Below are 9,274 nucleotides of genomic sequence, written 5' to 3'. Positions count from 1 at the left end.
GCCCGGTTCCCGCATCTCATCCTGGTCGACACCGTGGGCACCCTTGAACGCCGTTTACGGTGTTGAAACTCTGTCTTTCATTCCCGGTTCCCGCATCTCGTCCTAGTCGACACCGTGGGCACCCTTGAACGCCGTTTACGGTGTTGAAACTCTGTCTTTTATGCCCGGTTCCCGCATCTCGTCCTGGTCGACACCGTGGGCACCCTTGAACGCCGTTTACGGTGTCGAAACTCTGCCTTTCATTCCTGATTCCCGCATCTCATCCTGGTCGACACCGTGGACACCCTTGAACGCGGTTTACGGTGTCGAAACTCTGCCTTTCATTCCCGATTCCCGCATCTCATCCTGGTCGACACCGTGGACACCCTTGAACGCGGTTTACGGTGTCGAAACTCTGCCTTTCAATCCCGGTTCCCGCATCTCATCCTGGTTGACACCGTGGGCACCCTTGAACGCCGTTTACGGTGTCGAAACTCTGTCTTTCATTCCTGGTTCCCGCATCTCATCCTGGTCGACACCGTGGGCACCCTTGAACGCCGTTTACGGTGTCGAAACTCTGCCTTTAATGCCCGTTCCCGCATCTCATCCCGGTCGACACCGTGGGCACCCTTGATCGCCGTTTACGGTGTCGAATCTCTGCATTTCATGCCCGGTTCCTGCATCTCATCCCGGTCGACACCGTGGGCACCCTTGATCACCACTTACGGTGTCGAAACTCTGCCTTTCATGCCCGGTTCCCGCATCTCATCCCGGTCGACACCGTGGGCACACTTGATCACCACTTACGGTGTCGAAACTCTGCCTTTAATGCCCGGTTCCCGCATCTCATCCCGGTCGACACCGTGGGCACCTTTGAACGTCGTTTACGGTGTCGAAACTCTGCCTTTCATGCCCGGTTCCCGCATCTCATCCTGGTCGACACCGTGGGCACCCTTGAACGCCGTTTACGGTGTTGAAACACTGCCTTTCATGCCTGGTTCCCGCATCTCATCATGGACGACGACGATATATCATATCTTCATGGATCAAGAAGAAAAGGAGACTACGAATCAAGAACATGGTCGACACTGTGGGCACCCTTGAACGCCGTTTACGGTGTTGAAACTCTGCCTTTCATGCCTGGTTCCCGCATCTCATCATGGACGATGACGACGATATACCATACCTTCATGGATCAAGAAGAAAAGGAGACTACGAATCAAGAACATGGTCGACACCTTGGAAAAATGGTCGACACCGTAGGCACCCTTGAACGCCATTTACGGAGTTGAAACTCTGCCTTTCATGCCCGGTTCCCGCATCTCATCCTGGTTGACACTGTGGGCACCCTTGAACGCCATTTACGGTGTTTAAAACTCTGCTTTTCATGCCCGGTTCCCGCATCTCATCCTGGTCGACACCGTGGGCACCCTTGAACGCCGTTTACGGAGTTGAAACTCTGCCTTTCATGCCCAATACCAGCATCTCATCCTGGTCGACACCGTGGGCACCCTTGAACATCGTTTACGGTGTCGAAACTCTGCCTTTCATGCCCGGTACCCGCATCTCATCCTGGTTCACACCTTGGGCACCCTAAAACGCCGTTTACGGTGTCGAAACTCTGTCTTTCATTTCCGGTTCCCGCATCTAAACCTGGTCGACACCGTGGGCACCCTTGAACGCCGTTTACGGTGTCGAAACTCTCTTTCATTCCCGGTTCCCGCATCTCATCCTGGTCGACACCGTGGGCACCCTTGAACGCCGTTTACGGTGTCGAAACTCTGCCTTTCATTCCCGGTTCCTCCCGGTTCCCGCATCTCATCCTGGTCGACACCGTGGGCATCCTTGAACGCCGTTTATGGTGTCGAAACTCTGCCTTTCATTCCCGGTTCCCGCATCTCATATTGGTCGACACCGTGGGCACCCTTCAACGTCGTTTACGGTGTCGAAACTCTGTCTTTCATTCCCGATTCCCGCATCTCATCCTGGTCGACACCTAGGGCACCCTTGAACGCCGTTTACGGTGTCGAAACTCTGCCTTTCATTCCCGGTTTCTCCCGGTTCCCGCATCTCATCCTGGTCGACACCGTGGGCATCCTTGAACGCCGTTTACGGAGTTGAAACTCTATTTTTCATGCCCGGTTCCCGCATCTCATCCTGGTCGACACCGTGGGCACCCTTGAACGCCGTTTACGGAGTTGAAACTCTGCCTTCATGCCCGGTACCAGCATCTCATCCTGGTCGACACCGTGGGCACCCTTGAACGCCGTTTACGGTGTCGAAACTCTGCCTTTCAATCCCGATTCCCGCATCTCATCCTGGTCGACACCGTGGACACCCTTGAACGCTATTTACGATGTTGAAACTCTATTTTTCAAGACCGGTTCCCGCATCTCATCCTGGTCGACATCGTGGGCACCCTTGAACGCCGTTTACGGAGTTGAAACTCTGTCTTTTATGCCCGGTTCCCGCATCTCGTCTTGGTCGACACCGTGGGCACCCTTGAACGCCGTTTACGGTGTCGAAACTCTGTCTTTTATGCCCGGTTCCCGCATCTCGTCTTGGTCGACACCGTGAGCACCCTTGAACGCCGTTTACGGTGTCGAAACTCTGCCTTTCATTCCTGATTCCCGCATCTCATCCTGGTCGACACCGTGGACACCCTTGAACGCGGTTTACCGTGTCGAAACTCTGCCTTTCATTCCCGATTCCCGCATCTCATCCTGGTCGACACCGTGGACACCCTTGAACGCGGTTTACGGTGTCGAAACTCTGCCTTTCAATCCCGGTTCCCGCATCTCATCCTGGTTGACACCGTGGGCACCCTTGAACGCCGTTTACGGTGTCGAAACTCTGTCTTTCATTCCTGGTTCCCGCATCTCATCCTGGTCGACACCGTGGGCACCCTTGAACGCCGTTTACGGTGTCGAAACTCTGCCTTTAATGCCCGTTCCCGCATCTCATCCCGGTCGACACCGTGGGCACCCTTGATCGCCGTTTACGGTGTCGAATCTCTGCATTTCATGCCCGGTTCCTGCATCTCATCCCGGTCGACACCGTGGGCACCCTTGATCACCACTTACGGTGTCGAAACTCTGCCTTTAATGCCCGGTTCCCGCATCTCATCCCGGTCGACACCGTGGGCACACTTGATCACCACTTACGGTGTCGAAACTCTGCCTTTAATGCCCGGTTCCCGCATCTCATCCCGGTCGACACCGTGGGCACCTTTGAACGTCGTTTACGGTGTCGAAACTCTGCCTTTCATGCCCGGTTCCCGCATCTCATCCTGGTCGACACCGTGGGCACCCTTGAACGCCGTTTACGGTGTTGAAACACTGCCTTTCATGCCTGGTTCCCGCATCTCATCATGGACGACGACGATATATCATATCTTCATGGATCAAGAAGAAAAGGAGACTACGAATCAAGAACATGGTCGACACTGTGGGCACCCTTGAACGCCGTTTACGGTGTTGAAACTCTGCCTTTCATGCCTGGTTCCCGCATCTCATCATGGACGATGACGACGATATACCATACCTTCATGGATCAAGAAGAAAAGGAGACTACGAATCAAGAACATGGTCGACACCTTGGAAAAATGGTCGACACCGTAGGCACCCTTGAACGCCATTTACGGAGTTGAAACTCTGCCTTTCATGCCCGGTTCCCGCATCTCATCCTGGTTGACACTGTGGGCACCCTTGAACGCCATTTACGGTGTTAAAACTCTGTTTTTCATGCCCGGTTCCCGCATCTCATCCTGGTCGACACCGTGGGCACCCTTGAACGCCGTTTACGGAGTTGAAACTCTGCCTTTCATGCCCAATACCAGCATCTCATCCTGGTCGACACCGTGGGCACCCTTGAACATCGTTTACGGTGTCGAAACTCTGCCTTTCATGCCCGGTACCCGCATCTCATCCTGGTTCACACCTTGGGCACCCTAAAACGCCGTTTACGGTGTCGAAACTCTGTCTTTCATTTCCGGTTCCCGCATCTAAACCTGGTCGACACCGTGGGCACCCTTGAACGCCGTTTACGGTGTCGAAACTCTCTTTCATTCCCGGTTCCCGCATCTCATCCTGGTCGACACCGTGGGCACCCTTGAACGCCGTTTACGGTGTCGAAACTCTGCCTTTCATTCCCGGTTCCTCCCGGTTCCCGCATCTCATCCTGGTCGACACCGTGGGCACCCTTGAACGCCGTTTATGGTGTCGAAACTCTGCCTTTCATTCCCGGTTCCCGCATTTCGTCCTAGTCGACACCGTGGGCACCCTTCAACGTCGTTTACGGTGTCGAAACTCTGTCTTTCATTCCCGATTCCCGCATCTCATCCTGGTCGACACCTAGGGCACCCTTGAACGCCGTTTACGGTGTCGAAACTCTGCCTTTCATTCCCGGTTTCTCCCGGTTCCCGCATCTCATCCTGGTCGACACCGTGGGCATCCTTGAACGCCGTTTACGGAGTTGAAACTCTATTTTTCATGCCCGGTTCCCGCATCTCATCCTGGTCGACACCGTGGGCACCCTTGAACGCCGTTTACGGAGTTGAAACTCTGCCTTCATGCCCGGTACCAGCATCTCATCCTGGTCGACACCGTGGGCACCCTTGAACGCCGTTTACGGTGTCGAAACTCTGCCTTTCATTCCCGATTCCCGCATCTCATCCTGGTCGACACCGTGGACACCCTTGAACGCTATTTACGATGTTGAAACTCTATTTTTCAAGACCGGTTCCCGCATCTCATCCTGGTCGACATCGTGGGCACCCTTGAACGCCGTTTACGGAGTTGAAACTCTGTCTTTTATGCCCGGTTCCCGCATCTCGTCTTGGTCGACACCGTGGGCACCCTTGAACGCCGTTTACGGTGTCGAAACTCTGTCTTTTATGCCCGGTTCCCGCATCTCGTCTTGGTCGACACCGTGGGCACCCTTGAACGCCGTTTACGGTGTCGAAACTCTGCCTTTCATTCCCGATTCCCGCATCTCATCCTGGTCGACACCGTGGACACCCTTGAACGCGGTTTACGGTGTCGAAACTCTGCCTTTCATTCCCGATTCCCGCATCTCATCCTGGTCGACACCGTGGACACCCTTGAACGCGGTTTACGGTGTCGAAACTCTGCCTTTCAATCCCGGTTCCCGCATCTCATCCTGGTTGACACCGTGGGCACCCTTGAACGCCGTTTACGGTGTCGAAATTCTGTCTTTCATTCCTGGTTCCCGCATCTCATCCTGGTCGACACCGTGGGCACCCTTGAACGCCGTTTACGGTGTCGAAACTCTGCCTTAGATGCCCGTTCCCGCATCTCATCCCGGTCGACACCGTGGGCACCCTTGATCGCCGTTTACGGTGTCGAATCTCTGCATTTCATGCCCGGTTCCTGCATCTCATCCCGGTCGACACCGTGGGCACCCTTGATCACCACTTACGGTGTCGAAACTCTGCCTTTCATGCCCGGTTCCCGCATCTCATCCCGGTCGACACCGTGGGCACACTTGATCACCACTTACGGTGTCGAAACTCTGCCTTTAATGCCCGGTTCCCGCATCTCATCTCGGTCGACACCGTGGGCACCTTTGAACGTCGTTTATGGTGTCGAAACTCTGTCTTTCATGCCCGGTTCCCGCATCTCATCCCGGTCGACACCGTGGGCACCCTTGTACGCCGTTTACGGTGTCGAAACTCTGCATTTCATGCCCGGTTCCCGCATTTCATCCCGGTCGACACCGTGGGCACCTTTGAACGCCGTTTACGGTGTCGAAACTCTGCATTTAATGCCCGGTTCCCGCATCTCATCCCGGTCGACACCGTGGGCACCCTTAAACGCCGTTTACGGTGTCGAAACTCTGCATTTCATGCCCGGTTCCCGCATCTCATCCCGGTTGACACTGTGGGCACCCTTGAACGCCGTTTACGGTGTCGAAACTCTGCATTTAATGCCCGGTTCCCGCATCTCATCTCGGTCGACACCGTGGGCACCCTTGAACGCCGTTTACGGTGTCGAAACTCTGCCTTTCATTCCCGGTTCCCGCATCTCATCCCGGTCGACACCGTGGGCACCCTTGATCGCCGTTTACGGTGTCGAAACTCTGCCTTTCATGCCCGGTTCCCGCATCTCATCCTGGTCGACACCGTGGGCACCCTTGAACGCCGTTTACGGTGTCGAAACTCTGCCTTTCATGCCCGTTCCCGCATCTCATCCCGGTCGACACCGTGGGTACCCCTGAACGCCGTTTACGGTGTCGAAACTCTGCCTTTCATGCCCGGTTCCCGCATCTCATCCCGGTCGACACCGTGGGCACCCTTGATCGCCGTTTACGGTGTCGAAACTCTGCCTTTCATGCCCTGTTCCCGCATCTCATCCCGGTCGACACCGTGGGCACCCTTGATCACCACTTACGGTGTCGAAACTCTGCCTTTCATGCCCGGTTCCCGCATCTCATCCCGGTCGACACCGTGGGCACCCTTAAACGCCGTTTACGGTGTCGAAACTCTGCATTTCATGCCCGGTTCCCGCATCTCATCCCGGTCGACACCGTGGGCACCCTTGAACGCCGTTTACGGTGTCGAAACTCTGCATTTCATGCTCGGTTCCCGCATCTCATCCCGGTCGACACCGTGGGCACCCTTGAACGCCGTTTACGGTGTCGAAACTCTGCCTTTCATTCCCGGTTCCCGCATCTCATCCTGGTCGACACCTTGGGCACCCTTGAACGCCGTTTACGGTGTCGAAACTCTGCCTTTCATTCCCGGTTCCTCCCGGTTCCCGCATCTCATCCTGCTCGACACCGTGGGCACCCTTGAACGCCGTTTACGGTGTCGAAACTCTGTCTTTCATTCCCGGTTCCCGCATCTCATCCTAGTCGATACCGTAGACACCCTTGAACGCGGTTTACGGTGTCGAAACTCTGCCTTTCATTCCCGGTTCCCGCATCTCATCCTGGTCGACACCGTGGGCACCCTTGAACGCCGTTTACAGTGTCGAAACTCTTCTTTCATTCCCGGTTCCCGCATCTCATCCTGGTCGACACCGTGGGCACCCTTGAACGCCGTTTACGGTGTCGAAACTCTGCCTTTCAATCCCAGTTCCCGCATCTCATCCTGGTTGACACCGTGGGCACCCTTGAACGCCGTTTACGGTGTCGAAACTCTGCCTTTCATTCCTGGTTCCCGCATCTCATCCTGGTCGACACTGTGGGCACCCTTGAACGCCGTTTACGGTGTCGAAACTCTGCATTTCATGCCCGGTTCCCGCATCTCATCCCGGTCGACACCGTGGACACCCTTGAACGCCGTTTACGGTGTCGAAACTCTGCATTTCATGCTCGGTTCCCGCATCTCATCCTGGTCGACACCGTGGGCACCCTTGAACGCCGTTTACGGTGTCGAAACTCTGCCTTTCATTCCCGGTTCCCGCATCTCATCCTGGTCGACACCTTGGGCACCCTTGAACGCCGTTTACGGTGTCGAAACTCTGCCTTTCATTCCCGGTTCCTCCCGGTTCCCGCATCTCATCCTGGACGACACCGTGGGCATCCTTGAACGCCGTTTACGGTGTCGAAACTCTGTCTTTCATTCCCAGTTCCCGCATCTCATCCTAGTCGATACCGTAGACACCCTTGAACGCGGTTTACGGTGTCGAAACTCTGCCTTTCATTCCCGGTTCCCGCATCTCATCCTGGTCGACACCGTGGGCACCCTTGAACGCCGTTTACGGTGTCGAAACTCTGCCTTTCATTCCCGGTTCCCGCATCTCATCCTGGTCGACACCGTGGGCACCCTTGAACGCCGTTTACGGTGTCGAAACTCTGCCTTTCAATCCTGGTTCCCGCATCTCATCCTGGTTGACACCGTGGGCACCCTTGAACGCCGTTTACGGTGTCGAAACTCTGCCTTTCATTCCTGGTTCCCGCATCTCATCCTGGTCGACACTGTGGGCACCCTTGAACGCCGTTTACGGTGTCGAAACTCTGCATTTCATGCCCGTTCCCGAATCTCATCCCGGTCGACACCGTGGGTACCCCTGAACGCCGTTTACGGTGTCGAAACTCTGCCTTTCATGCCCGTTCCCGCATCTCATCCCGATCGACACCGTGGGCACCCCTGAACGCCGTTTACGGTGTCGAAACTCTGCCTTTCATGCCCGGTTCCCGCATCTCATCCCGGTCGACACCGTGGGCACCCTTGATCGTCGTTTACGGTGTCGAAACTCTGCCTTTCATGCCCGGTTCCTGCATCTCATCCCGGTCGACACCGTGGGCACCCTTGATCGCCACTTACGGTGTCGAAACTCTGCCTTTCATGCCCGGTTCCCGCATCTCATCCTGGTCGACACCGTGGACACCCTTGATCGCCACTTACGGTGTCGAAACTCTGCCTTTCATGCCCAGTTCCTGCATCTCATCCCGGTCGACACCGTGGGCACTCACCACTTACGGTGTCGAAACTCTGCCTTTCATGCCCGGTTCCAGCATCTCATCCCGGTCGACACTGTGGGCACCCTTGATCACCACTTACGGTGTCGAAACTCTGCCTTTCATTGCCGGTTCCAGCATCTCATCCCGGTCGACACCGTGGGCACCCTTGAACGTCGTTTACGGTGTCGAAACTCTGTCTTTCATGCCCGGTTCCCGCATCTCATCCCGGTCGACACCGTGGGCACCCTTGAACGCCGTTTACGGTGTCGAAACTCTGCATTTCATGCCCGGTTCCCGCATTTCATCCCGGTCGACACCGTGGGCACCTTTGAACGTCGTTTACGGTGTCGAAACTCTGCATTTCATGCCCGGTTCCCGCATCTCATCCCGGTCGACACCGTGGGCACCCTTGAACGCCGTTTACAGTGTCGAAACTCTGCATTTCATGCCCGGTTCCCGCATCTCATCCCGGTCGACACCGTGGGCACCCTTGAATGCCGTTTACGGTGTCGAAACTCTGCATTTCATGCCCGGTTCCCGCATCTCATCCCGGTTGACACCGTGGGCACCCTTGAACGCCGTTTACGGTGTCGAAACTCTGCATTTCATGCCCGGATCCCGCATCTCATCCCGGTCGACACCGTGGGCACCCTTGAACGCCGTTTACGGTGTCGAAACTCTGCATTTCTTGCCCGGTTCCCGCATCTCATCCCGGTCGACACCGTGGGCACCCTTGAACGCCGTTTACGGTGTCGAAACTCTGCATTTCATGCCCGGTTCCCGCATCTCATCCCGGTCGACACCGTGGGCACCCTTGAACGCCGTTTACGGTGTCGAAACTCTGCATTTCATGCCCGGTTCCCGCATC

The sequence above is a fragment of the Impatiens glandulifera genome, chromosome 3 (assembly GCF_907164915.1).
Source record: "Impatiens glandulifera chromosome 3, dImpGla2.1, whole genome shotgun sequence".
In the NCBI taxonomy this organism is placed as follows: Eukaryota; Viridiplantae; Streptophyta; class Magnoliopsida; order Ericales; family Balsaminaceae; genus Impatiens; species Impatiens glandulifera.
The sequence above is the reverse complement of the archived record's forward strand: the minus strand, read 5'-3'. Positions refer to the sequence as shown.